General features: G+C 47.0%; 1 protein-coding gene across 5 annotated transcripts in view; it reads left to right on the forward strand.

Moving 5' to 3' along the window:
* The window catches only part of LOC144761534 (uncharacterized), a 292,792-nt gene that overhangs the window by 247,391 nt on the left and 32,022 nt on the right, over positions 1–13,379 (forward strand). For 2 of the 5 annotated variants that reach the window (XR_013595769.1, XR_013595770.1), the window contains one exon: positions 7,768–8,860. The exons of the other annotated variants lie outside the window; for them this stretch is intronic. The gene's annotated coding sequence lies outside the window, so the exon portion shown is untranslated. Of the gene's footprint in view, positions 1–7,767; positions 8,861–13,379 lie in introns of those variants that run through there. 5 annotated transcript variants of the gene reach the window in all.

Here is a 13,379-nt window from a genome sequence, read left to right on the forward strand (position 1 = left end):
TAAGGCTCGAAAGACAACGCTGCAGAAACCTGGAGCGGCGTTGGCGTAGGAATTATGACAACTACGACAGAGACACTTACAAGAAGGCTTTGCTTAGCTACAGAAAGCTGATTACTGCTGAAAAACGCACCTTCTACAGCACACAAATAGAACGCGCTCTCAATTCGAATAAACAACTGTATCAGGTGGTAAAAGAGCTAGCTAATCCACCTGCCCCCCCCCAATTGAACCATCCCAATTATTCTGCAACAAGGTAGCGGACTTTTTCCAGGCTAAGGTTAAAGATATTTTCGAAAATTTTACTAAAACAACGACTACCGATTCTGTTACCTCGGAGACTCCTCCTCTGTCTCCAACACCTAATTTCGAGGTTTTTTCTCCACCTTTGTCCATGGTGGAGCTTATAAATATCGTTAATTCAGGATCTCCACTGGACCCATGCCCTCCACGTTTCATTAAATCAGTATCTAACTTAATAGCCCCAGTACTTAGTAACATCTGCTATACCATATTTCAGACAGGTTTTTATCCCCCCATCTGGAAAAAGGCAATCGTAACACCTCTTTTAAAAAACCCCGCACTAAACCCTTTAGAGCCTAAAAACTACCGTCCCATCGCCTCTCTCTCTTACCCTTCAAAAATAATTGAGAAGGTAATGAACCAACAGTTGTCGACCTTCATTGATCAGAATGACCTACTTGACAACACGCAGTTTGGCTTCAGGAAGGGCCATGGGACGGAGAATGCTTTGATAAAAGCTGCTGAGGAGGTCAGGATAATCATGGATAGGGGTGGTGCAGCTATCTTTATACTCCTGGATTTATCTGCGGCCTTCGACACGGTCGATCATACCATCTTGATCGACTGTGTCGCCGCCATTGGCATCCAGGGCAGGGCCAGAGCAACGCTGGCATCTTTTCTGGCCAATAGAGTACAGTCCGTGAAGATGGGGTGTTTCTGCTCTCCTGACTTCATTCTCCCTTGTGGCGTTCCCCAGGGCTCCTCGCTAAGTCCGACACTTTTTAACATCTACGTGTCGGACTTGGCGAGGGTAATCAAGTCATTCGGTATAGGCTTAACATCGTATGCCGATGACACACAGCTGGTCCTGGAGATACACAAAAATGGAGAAGCAGTGGCAGCTAATTTTCAGGAGGGTATGAAGACCATCAGTTCATGGATGAACCGGAATTGCTTAAAGCTAAATTCTGACAAGACGGAGGTGATGGTTTTTGGCGAACTTACTCCGTCTTGGTCTCCGGTCTGGTGGCCTTCGGAACTGGGAATTCCTCCACTGCCAGTAGCCAAGGTGAAAAACGTGGGCGTGCTTTTCGATAACAAGCTTACGTTTCTGAGCCATGCCAATGCTGTGGTTTCAGCCTCCTTCTTCACCCTAAGAATGGTGAAGAAACTGCTCCCTTTTCTTCCCCCAACTGCAGGTAAAACCTTAATGTCCTCCTTGGTGTTATCCAAGGTTGACTACTGCAATGGTCTATTGCTTAACGCACAGGAGCAAGTTTTGAGCAAACTACAGCTTATTCAAAATGCTGCGGCAAGGATTCTCATGGGTATATCTAAGCACGCTTCCATCTCTCCCACAATTCGTGAGCTCCACTGGCTACCAATAAGAAGCCGGATAAAGTTTAAGGCCATGTGCATTATTCACAAGGCCTTGAACAATAACGGACCTGATTTCTTCAAAAGAGCATTCAAAGTGTACAAACCCAGTCGAACACTACGTTCATCTTCGGCCCAACAGCTCCAAATTCCATGCACAAAAAAGGTAACATGGGGAGATAGACGTTTTGTAGTGGCAGCGTCAAAATTATGGAATCAGGTCCCTTCCTATGTCAAAGACCATTCTTCGCTACTCTCATTTCGAAAACATCTCAAGACTTGGCTCTTTAATCAGTAAGATGTCAGTGGTACCCCCGCAATCTGCAAACTCTAGCGCCGAGACACCGCAAGGTATTTGTGCGCTTTAGAAATTTTAAAAATAAATAAATAAACAATGTATCAAGATCCACACTCTGCATCCTACCCGACATCGTTGCAAGCAGTAATAAATTCAACAGTATTTATTCTTACAAATTTAACTTTAATAAAACTTCACTAAGCCCTACAACTAACACTATATCTAAAATACCTAAACACATATTAAAATAAACTACACATGTAATACTAACTATCCACTATTACACATACTAAAAAAGGACATCAACCCCCCACCCAAAGATAAAAGAAACTTAGCCCCAACACTATCTTAACCTATCCCATAAATATGTTACACTACAAAACTAACTATACATAATCTAAAAATAATCTATATCTAATTACAACAAACACTATTTACACATCTAAAAAAAGGAACATTGAGGGAAGGCAGAAGAGGGGCGTGGGGGATAACAATCGAATATTCATGGAAGTGCCAGTTTCTCCCGGGTCTCATGGATCTGCCTGTTTAGGGTTACCAACTCGTTCTTTACATCCAACAGCAAGTTATTGTTACGCTGCTGTTCCTTCACCAGCAACATCAGTGCCTCTGTCATTTGAGGCAGAGTGGTGGGTGGAACAAGATCCTGGCTGGTTTGGGGTTGGCCTGTCCCCTGGCTTGTTGCAACTGCCACCGGCACCTGGCTGCTTGTTGCTGGAACCGGCCCCTGGCTGCTTTTTGCTGGAACCGGCCCCTGGCTGCTTGTTTATGGAACCGGCACTGGACTGCTTGTTGTGAGAACTGTCCCCTGGCTGCTTGGTTTAGGAACTGGCCTGATGACGGGGGTCACCATTGCTTCCACAAAAGTAATCGGTACAGCCCTGGAATCAGCGTTGGAGGTTGTGCCTTTGTCCTGCACTCCTACAGTCTCTGGCATAGAGGGCCACCTCCCAGCCTTCCTGTCAGAGAGGTGCTTCCGGGCCATCTCTCTGTACCCCTTCTTGATACGTCGTACATGGTGCCACCTATCCTTTGCCACCTGGTAGGCATGCACCTCTTCAGGAGTCATGTAGTCTGAAAAAAATTGTTAAATGTTATTTCCCACCCAAGGACACTAGGTCATTTGCCAATTATTCATTTTTCGCACAAATCCTATACAACATGGAAGGCAACACACAAGTGACGTTCTGTAAAGTCTCTAAGTGACCTGACCACATAACCACTCTCTTCTACACATAAATATCAAGCCATTGGTTGCTCAATACAGGCTATGGATAGTGACATGACAGTGCATGGCAGGTGAGATGTACTGACAATTCAATATAAAAATGAGACTGTCATAGCATGCCACCATTGTGGATCCTGAGTGTGTGCAACTAGTCCACTTCACATTATTAGTGTGGCGTTACACCTCCATGGCCAGCACCACCCTCATCTGATCCTGTGACACACTGCTGCTACTTCTGTACCATGCACATGTGCAGACATGTGTGTCTACCTGCAAATGGGTACAGTTCATGTAGTCAGTGACAAGACTGGCACTCTTTTACATGAGTGCTAGTGTAGTTGTGTGCAGGTGTCAATGGCAACCGATTGTAAGATCAGCCTACATGCACAGGAACAAGACTGGGACACCCCTACTGACAACTGGGGGCTATATTATCAAGAAAGGGCGACACATCATTGTCGCTTTCATCGGCAGGAAACTGCCACTAAACCGGCGATAAAGGGCTTGATAATATGCCCTTGAGAATTCCCATAGCTGCCCAGGTTCTGGTGTTAACCTGGGCTTCTATGGGAATTTTCAAGGGCATATTATCAAGCCCTTTATCGCCGCTTCAGTGGCAGTTTGCTGCAGATAAAAGCAGGGATAAATCTTTCGCCTGTTCTTGATAATATGCCCCCAAAAGTGAAAATCAAGGAGTGTATTGCCTGCAGGATCCTTGGATCATTGACTAGTTAGCTAGAACCTGTGCTGTATGTAATGCACAGGAAATCAAAGCTGTATCATTGTCCCTTGATGGGCAAAGTCACAACTGAGAATGATATGTGTCTTCCCACATCCAAATACCTATTTGCAGATAAATCGGAATCAAAAAATACATCTGCACATTGTGGCAGAGTGACATGCGGTACACACACATATGGCCAAACAACCACGTGTACCATTTGTTAATGACATTCATGACACCACAGCATGGAAATGTCAAATACAAATACTCACCAGTGGCGTTTGGGTCCCTGGATCGATCAACGTCCCCCTGTGTGATGGGTTGTCGACCATCTGTGAGCGAACAAATGTAAATATGTGTCATTAAATGTCATCCAGAAACGTGACATAAACACGAGGAACAACATTTCAGTCACAGGAAAAACAACCTCACTGTGTAGGTGAATGACAATTTGTAGAATTGACCCTGTTCACTTTGACTGCCATGCACACATGGCATGTGAATGCAGTGGTGGCCCACACATAAAATCAGTGCTGTAAGACATGCACATAAGAGTTGTGTCACACAATTTCAATGCACCATGTCCACACAGGCGTCATGTCTAAGTTGTACTGCCTATGAGGGCAACTATGCAGTTTGTTAGAGGCTGATACGCAGTCCTTTGGGATGTAAGACACTCTGGAGCAGTAAAAGTCACGTAGTGCATTTTCACCTGACAATGACATTTCTGCACATGACCCATGTACAGGGGGCGTGTAGGTACAGTCCTGCTAATCATGGAGTTGAGCGTTTGTCACACTGTGTTCTGTCCTGCACATAGGTCCCACACACAATGGCTCTGCTCCGATCTGTACAGTTATCCATATTGGACACACACATGGCATCCTGCACAGTCTTTGCCCACATCTCTTCGACTGACTACACCCGTGATGGACTTATACATGCAAATACCCTCTGTGCCTTGCCATCCTTACTGCCGTGTGGGCACTCACCATTACATAGTAATGTGTTGGCAAGTGACACACAGGAGACCTCAGTCCCATATGTGGTCTTCAAAGCGCAAAGATGTGTTCACACCTCAATGACAACATGACTACTCACTCCAACTGGCACTTTATGGTGCTATACAAATAGGGCTCTTTGGATTGACTACTCACATACCTACTCTACTGTTGCACACAATGTGTTTGAAAGAGGCAGTTCTCCCAATCCTAAGTAATGTGAATCATGAGCAAATCTTTTAGGCTAATGACATTGTCAGTAACACGTTGTCACAGTATCACAGTTATGAGACAGCATGTAGATGTCATACACACTTGTCACACACGTTACTCACATACATACCTATGTTTTGTGAAGTAAAATAATGGGTTTAGTACTTACCACCCTGTAGGCCAGTCATCACTCTGGTGTAATCGAGCAGGTCTGCCTCACGCGCAAACATGTCTTGCCAGCGGTGCTTCCACTGGCGCACATTCCGGGCAATTCCAAAGTATCGCTCCATCTGGACCCTCACCCGCTCCCAGCGCACCTTCCGAACAGACACAGTATAGCCCTGCAGGATCCGTTCCCCAGCCTCCAACATCAATGGCAGGTAAAACTTCACCAGCCACAGAAACCCCACCAATGCCCCCTCACTCATCCTCCCTGCCCTTCCCACAGCCGGCATCTCCCTGACCCCCCTTACTACTAATAAATAATAAGCCACTTAACTAACTCTATATAAATAACTCACTAACCCCACACAAAACACCACAAAACTGAGGACAGTAGACACACAAACAATTGAAAATTATACAAATAGACCAAACAGACACTTTAGACAGGACACAGCACACAGCACCACTCTCCAAATCCTAATCCAACACCAGCAACCACCATACACCTCCTCCGCTCAGCACATGCAAGAGCAATGTGCTGAAAAGAGAAAGTAAAAGTCAAAACCACACCCCTGTGACATGAAGGAGTAATACATCACTTCCTGTGTGTTAGCGGCAAACATATAGCTATAGCGACGAAAATATTGACAGAAACAGGCCGCAACGGTTTACCTAGTGAAAATTATATGTGAAAGCGGCCCGTTTTTTGAAATGCGACATAAAAAATTCACGCTGATAGGTTGCAAAGGGCCCAATGGTGAAACTGCATGCTACATTGGTGTTTATTCATGGTGATGAGAAAAAGTATGCCTGGACGTTATTGAAATACATTTAAGAGCATTTAAATTTAGGTTACTGTTCTTATTTTTCCCATTTCCTGTACTTTTAATGCATTGTGTATTACGTGAAACTACATGAGGCAGTTGTTATGAGGAAACACACTATAGGGGAGATCTGAACACCACAAAACATACATCATGGTGCAGATTTACAAGTCCCTTGCGCCTCTTAAAGTCTGCAATTGCGTCCCTTTTAGTGAGGCAGCTGTGGCGCAAAGGATGCCCAATGCTGCGGGCTATCCTCAAGGTCATGCCTCATTGAGATATGTAAAGTCCCAAAACCTGGGCCCCGGGGGAGGCATTCATGCACAGGAGGTGGTGTTCCGGTGGTGGACCGCCTCATTCTATTGGCTGATTTAACTCTAGTAGATTCCAGTCACTCACTTTGGGTCCCATTCTGCGTCACATCCCTGCGCTTGCTTGGAGCAGGCGTGAGGCTTTATGCAGCATTGAAAGGAAAGGGCCCCCAAGATCAAGGGCTGCGTCCAGCCGCGGCCAGCAGTGGGAGTACCTTCAGGCCAGAGACGTGGGGAGGGGGAAGCTGGGGGGTAGTAATGTATGGATTACGGAGCTTCCCAGATATGAAAACATGTAAATGAATGAGACACATTTTTTTGAGCGCAGTGCATCCACAAATACGATGCAGTGCGTTCTACAAAATTCGTAATTTATTTTTTAAATGTTCACTTACCTGCACGACTCCTTAATCTATACATTACTACCCCCCACCCTGCCCACGTCACTGCCCTGCAGGTACTCCAACTGCCGGCTGCGGCTGGCTGCGTTGCACTTGCAAACCCACTCCAGCAATGCTACACATTTAGGGCATAGATGGCTCACACATAGTTTTCATTTTTGGCCCATGTTGCGCCGCATTGAATATGCATCACATCCATGCTGGCTGCGGCGTTGTGCACAATAACTGTGGCATCCCTGCAGACATGCAGGGAGGCACCAGTTATCGAAATTCTGCCCCTTAATGTCGGACACTGTGGGCCTTAGGAGACATGTAGGATGCCATTACATAATGCAAGCAACCATATCATAGGCATTGCGGCTAGCTGGACGCATAGCAACTCCCATAGTGGAATACTGAAGTCAGTATGGTTGATAGGCTGGCAGAAAGGCACTATGACACCAGGACACGTATCAGCCTTCCTTTACTCTATCCCCACTAAGGATGTGGCTTGTGCTTTGAGATGGATGTCTGTAATCCATTTGCTCTACAGCATGAATCTAAAGCTGAACAAAGAAGAGCCAAACACTAAGGGGGAGGGCAGGTTAGGAACAGTATTGTGGGGAAGAATGAGCATATGCGACGATGGCTCACTAAGGCCGCCCGATTGCCAGTGTCAATTAACATCACAGGGCATATCATCAAGCAAGGTGTTAACAGAATCTCCGCTCAAGTGCCCGTTTCCTTGTCCTAAAGCAAAGCCATGTAGCTATGCCCTCATGCAAGTAGGGCACTGTAAGACCACCATGTCCTGAAAAAACTTCACTTAGGCAAAATCTTCTATGTTGTCACCATTTGGAAAATTAAATGTCCTCCCCTCCAAATCAGTAGGGTCTAACGTTGCCCTGCTGTCTGAAACTTTAATGAACTACTGCCTGATTGTTGATGACAAACACTCATGTAATTTCTCTCCCCTATCACCTTTCAGAGGGCGAGACTGCACCTCCAGAACAGCATCCTGGCCTAGAACCCGCTGATGACATGGACGCGTATGCGAACATCAACATCGACACCCTACAACTCCTGCTCGACGACCTCACCTCGTCAGCCTCCGGTGCAGGGCAACCCAGCAGCCCTCGGCAGACCCCACCCCCTGCTCACACCAATGAGCAGCAGGCACCTATCGCCCCAGCAAGTTCCCAGGAGCCAGATCCCACCACTCGCGCATTCCAACTGCGGATCATCGAGCTCCAGGAACGGTTGGGGGACAGGGTGCAGGTGGGGTTTCAGCAAATGGCAGACCAAATTGCGGGCCTACGTGGGTGTCTCAGTCCCATTAGGGACTGCATGCAGACACTCACAGACACCCACAGCCCCTTCAATGCTCTCCAGGGGTCCATGGCTGACATTGCTGGAGTCATGATCCTGAGACAACAGTCACTGTCTGCTCAGGGTGGTTACAGCAGTGTCAGCAAGGATCTGGACAACATCTGCAAGATCATGGAGAGCATGGACTGGATTCAGGCTCAAGATTTGGCTGCCAGGGTTGAACACATGTGCCAGGTAGCTGGGATCTATAATGCCCTGCACCTGCTTTTTGCCTCCTTGCTGCCACAGGGTTTGGTGCAGATGGATGCTGCAGCGGCCTCCATCACCTCAGCTCCAACACCAGGTGTGTCAGTGCCTCACAGGGCTGCAGCCACAACACCAACTGACACCTGTGAGGCACATGACACACAAGATAATGGAGATGAGGATGACAGCGCATTTCTGCTGTGGAGGAAGCAGTAGCATCCCTCAGTGCCAAGGCCCCAGTTTCTTGTGTCTTGCTGTGCTCAGTAACGTGCCACACATGCACTTCTTGCACTTACTTCCACTGTCGCCTGAAACATCCTTGGACCCCCCCCCCATGGACTGCCATATCACTCCATTCCTTGCCACTTCAACCAGCCTGTGGACTGAACTATGCCTCTTCCCTTGGACCTGATAACATCAATTGTCTCTATCTGGCCCTCCAAGGGGCACCCTCTGCACTTGCCCTATATGCTCACCACATTTGTAAATATTGTAAATAAATCATACTTAAATCACACATATGTGCTTTTGTGAAATGTCGTAAAGGTACAAACTTGGCAAATGGGGTCTTGAGACTGATACATCCAGAAGGTACACCCATGTAAATACGAGCAGTGTACATGTTGAAACAGATCCAGAGATGGTGAAAAATAGGTTGATATGTGTAAACATGTGGTGCCACCATTGCACCAATGCAATGCTATAACAAGGTCACGATGTCAATAGCCCATCAGGCAAGGTAATCTATTGGGACATACCATTGAGCGAGTATAAGCAAAATGTGATAGGAGAATGCCCCCTGTTCCATGTTTGCATGCAGCGAGGCAAGTACTACTGGCCTCATGTCTAGTATGCCATGCACTGCTATATACCAGTGTTTGATCTCTAAATTGACGTCCACGAATTGAAAGGGTACCCCAGTCTGACCCATATTTGTTCCACTCCTGCATACACTTAGTATCCTGTCGCATCCCACTGTGACAGACAAAGACGATGTAGATGTGGCATTTCTGCTTTTAGACAAATTAATTTCCTGTAGCTGCGCTGGCTCTCTATGGTGTTGTTTGAGATAGGAGTACAATTACTAACTACATGATGGAGTGTGTTTGGCCCAGACATTCCATGTGCCCCTTTTTGAGGGAGGTCATAGTAGGTGAAGAGTGTGTTCAATTTGAGAGCACATATGCATGTAGGCGTTGAAAATATTAAATGTGGTCACAGTGTTGCCTACCATTGCACTGAAACTTTGTAACTTGAAGTACTACAGATGTTAGATGGCAATGCAAACTGTTCCAAACGCATAAGTGATCACAATTGGGAAAATGTGCTACAGTCAATCCACAAAACCTTGTCCAAAGGCAAGATTCACACAATGACAGAGGTGTGTGAGCAACGCACCGCATTATGGACCAAGGATATGCAAGTGTCTTGACTGGTTCTTGTGAAGTTCACAGCTGACAGACAGTTGCAAATGGGCATGCACCGCACGGTGCTACATACCAGCCTGAAGATACATACCAACATATGTGAAACCTGTGGGAGCCCAGCTTGGGAGTGAGAGGGCACTCTGGCTCGTCATGGAGTCAGTGATCGTGACACAGCCAAAAAACAGGTATGTGGGAGTTCACATGGATTGTGACATGAGACAGTTGAGGATATGCAGGCCATGACTGCTGGTCCATGTAGTTCCCAAGGGTGTGTCGCACAAGTGCGGCTTTTTATGCCATGTAGCTGCACCTTTGTGGAGTGACATTGGGCAGTTAGTGAGAGTATTGAGATGCCTGTGGCTCTTTGGAGGAATTAATGTGGCTGATCTCGTCCTGTGGGCTCATGGTAGAGCCAGGTGGTCCAGTTGAGATCCTGTGATGTCCGCTATGGGCTTGAGTATCTTGCAACATTAAATCTGCACTTGGCTCAATGCCGGTCATGCAGATTGTAAAGTGTGAGATTGGCTCCGTGTTTGACCAGCATTGGTTGTGGAGGATGCATTGTGCAAATGCTGTTGCGGATAAGTGGGCACAGGGTCAGTGTTTACAGAGGTATATGAGCCCATCCAATATTCAGACTGTCATTGAATTTTGAACAAAGTGAGTATTTCCCTTTGATACTACACGTAGACATGCTGGGAACAGGATAAGGTCCAGAAGCTTCTCTTGCCTAACACAATCCTTGCCTGTCATGAATGTGTATCTGTGTTTACTGACCGGTGATGTGTAGTCCAGGAAGAAAATTTAGAATGATTGATAACCTGGATGTCTTTTAGTTGTGAACTTAATTGCATTATGGCATCCCTCTCCCTGTAGTTGAGGATGTTGATCTAGAATGTAGGTGGCTTAATACCTGTTGGCAATGGTCTGGTGGGCACCCTGTTTTCTCGTTCCACTATGACGCATGATGAGAGAGTGCCTTTCGGTAGCATCTATTTTGGTCAAGTCGCAGTGTAGACATATGGTTCTTCACCCTCCTGCCCTTCTTCCCAGCCCACCATGCATACATTGTTGCATTGTGTCCGCCCTTCGACATCGTCGACTCTGTCTTCCAGCACTCAACATGGTTGAGTATGTTTCGTAGATGCAACATGCATGGCAATTTCTGCAATGTCAGCTTCTGTGTGAATGGTGCAATCTACCAGTTGGTGATGATCTGCACGTAGATGTGTGAGGTCTATAGCCACATTAACAATTTATTACATTGATGAAGAGCATATTTGCCGTATTGACTCACCCAGCTTTTCAAATGGTACTGAAGCTGTTTCTTGCTTGCCTGAGCCATGATCCATTGTTGTTTGCATTGGCATTGATGTTGCTTTGCACATGCAGGACAGAGGGTAGGACAGTGCACCTCCGTCCCTCCCCTGCACGAGTGGCGTGTGACATCTTGCCTCAGCCACATGATGCCACCTGGTGTGGACTGGGTGGGGCTTTGTGATAGCCACCCGTTGCAGGTGTATCAGCCACACAAGGGCAGCAGCATTCAGCATGGAGCGCAGGCTGAAGTGTAGGGCAACTGTAGAGCTACATTGCAGACGTGACCACATTTTTTGGGTTGTTGGACAGTGTCCAGCTGGAGAGTGGGATGTTGTTTGCTAAGGCACAGCTGTGCGCGGTGCAATTGTGCGGGTTGTCCTATCCGCCTGCCTCTGTATCACAGGGGTGGAAGCCTTACATGCACTACTATGTCATGATGCACATGCAAGAGCTCCCATCTGTATGCGCAACAGTGTGCTGTGCATTTGCAGTGTGAGTAGGGTTGGCTGGCAAAGTGTCCATTAAAAGTAACTTGTGTATTTTAAGTATGTCACAGGTACTGAGCGTCTGTAGACACACCTATCAATGTTTCTCACGCATCGAGTACTCACCCTCACACTTGTGCACCCACGCCAAAGGCACAGCAGTTGGTGAGTGCAGGGACATGGATGCAGTCATAGCTAGTCCACACAGCATAGGGGAGCAGAGTAGGTGGAAGTGGAGCTATGAAGAGACTGTGTAATGCGGCTGGGCCAGCAGAGGCACAACGCACCACCCCAGCATGCAGGATCAAAACGGACCTTCAGTTGTCTCCCTGCGCTGACCACTAGATCCAGAGTGGCCAGGATCAAACAGTGTAAGCTCAGGAGAGGTCAGGGGTGTGTGGGGTTCTGGGAAGGCCATCAGGGATGTCCAGATGCACTGTGAGCCATCGTGACGCGCCACAAGTTTATCCTATGTCTCCGTCCCCACTTTCACCAAGCAAGCGTTTGGCTGCAGGACTCTTTGAGTACACCGTGGTCCATCTAGGTCTCTTTTTCACAAATCTGTGAGCATAGTGTTCCGTCACAGGATGTAGTGTGTGACCATCTGGGTCATCCTTCCGTGATTATGCGTCATTGTGCAGGACCACGCAGACACACCGAGGTTTGGTGTCAGGGTCCAATTAGCTACAATGATCCAGTCCTGTGGATCAGATGTCCATGGCAAACTTTGAAATCCCCTGTGCATTGTGTCCCTAGTCCTCCTCCCAGTGGCATGGTACTGGTAACTGCACCACTTGCCACAGCCTGGGGGGCAGAGCTCATCTGTGCCCTCACATGGCCTGCACCTCACATCTGTTATAAGGGTAGTATGTGGTTCATGAGTGTGTGGCTCCGAGTTGCAATGAGCATGCCATTGAATTGGGCTAAGGGCTGCAGCAGGTGTGTAGTTGATCCACCACTCACCAACATGGGCAGCAGCTCAGCATACTATGAATGTATGTGCACGTAGGAATGTAGCTCCCGGCAGCACCTTAGGCCAAGCACGTCTGCACTATTTGGAAGCTTAGCCACCACACATGTCACGTCATGTTGGCATTGCTCGCAAGTGGGCCATCAGTGATGATTTGTTCTTCTTACATGTGCTACTCACCCATGGGGGACACATAACATAGGTCCATCACTTTTTGTACACTTCCAGGTGTGTACCTGCGTGTGTATTGTCAGATGTTGATGTTACGTAGTGGTTCATAAGCAATGGCAGATGTGTCTCACTGGTAGCTATGAATGAGCCAGGTGTCAGTGTGTATCCTCATATACTTGTCTGTCCAGCTGTAGGAGGTGTCTTCACCTATGCATGGTGTCCTTTTTTAGATGTTGATGTTTTGTGCGTCTTGGTGGTGGTGGTGGTCCATTGTTTTTGGCAAGTAGCTGGTCAGCATAGTTATGGTTGCCCTTATTGATCTGTATGTGGTACTTGTTTCCTGGTTGATGTCTTCTGACAGACAGATAAATGTTGTAACCCCATTAGACGCCACATATCCGTGTTACTCCAATTTGTCCCCTATATTTCTTAATGGTCAACATTTCACGCCCCATTTCCATCTTTGCACCCCAACTTGACGCCCCAATTTCATATGGTGCCACATTTCACACCCCATTTCCATCTTTGCACCCCAACTTGATGCCCCAATTTCATATGGTACCACATTTCACACCCCATTTCCATATTTTCAGACATTACATGCCCTCTTTACAGCTCTTAGCCGATTACACACATGCATCTTTGAGGCATA

The sequence above is a fragment of the Lissotriton helveticus genome, chromosome 6 (genome assembly GCF_964261635.1).
Source record: "Lissotriton helveticus chromosome 6, aLisHel1.1, whole genome shotgun sequence".
Taxonomy (NCBI): Eukaryota; Metazoa; Chordata; class Amphibia; order Caudata; family Salamandridae; genus Lissotriton; species Lissotriton helveticus.